Here is a 796-nt window from a genome sequence, read left to right on the forward strand (position 1 = left end):
CCACATTGGAATATTTATTTTTTTATACTTTATTACTTATCTTATTCTCAGATAAGATGATTTTTTAAATCTTATCTCTTATCTTTTGAGAAGATAAGATTTTGTAGACGAAATAAAATATCAGATACAATTTAAATTTATCTCATCCATGGTGAGGAATTGGACTCCATATATATACTTGTATAGACTCATCTATAGAAGAGTTCTTATTTTTCGCCACATTGGAATATTTATTTTAGGACGATTTTATAGCAAACGTATCTCGTCCTTAGAGAAGACAAGATAAGTAAGGAAGCATTGAGAGCGTATCCAGTTTGTAAACGAGATAAGACGCTAAGTGCATCTTAAACATATCTCGTCTATATTAAGGACGAGATACTTGTAAATAGGAGTCCATATATACAAACTCGGTGGCAAACGAGATGATGAGTTTCATTTGCAATTTCTTAAGTTTCTTGCTTCTCTGGAGAAATTCGTTTTTGTTTGCTCTTCTCGCTTTTTTCGTTTGGTTTCGGACCATTGATAATGATGCAAGTACATGTCGACGTCAACTAGTTGAATGCGACTACACATATTGTCGGAGCGCTCGACCATGTTAAAAAAAGTGTTGTTAAAAAATATTTATTTTATTTATTTTTAAAAATCAAAATTGTTAGTTAGGATATTTTTTAATATTTTTTATTTTTTATTTGTTTTATTTATTTTAAAGAAATCAAAATTGTTTGTTGATATTTTTATAGTATTTTACTTCACATTTATTTTATTTATTACAAAAAATCCTAGTTAGTTCATTTGT

Source organism: Arachis ipaensis, chromosome B02 (assembly GCF_000816755.2).
Source record: "Arachis ipaensis cultivar K30076 chromosome B02, Araip1.1, whole genome shotgun sequence".
NCBI classification, from domain to species: Eukaryota; Viridiplantae; Streptophyta; class Magnoliopsida; order Fabales; family Fabaceae; genus Arachis; species Arachis ipaensis.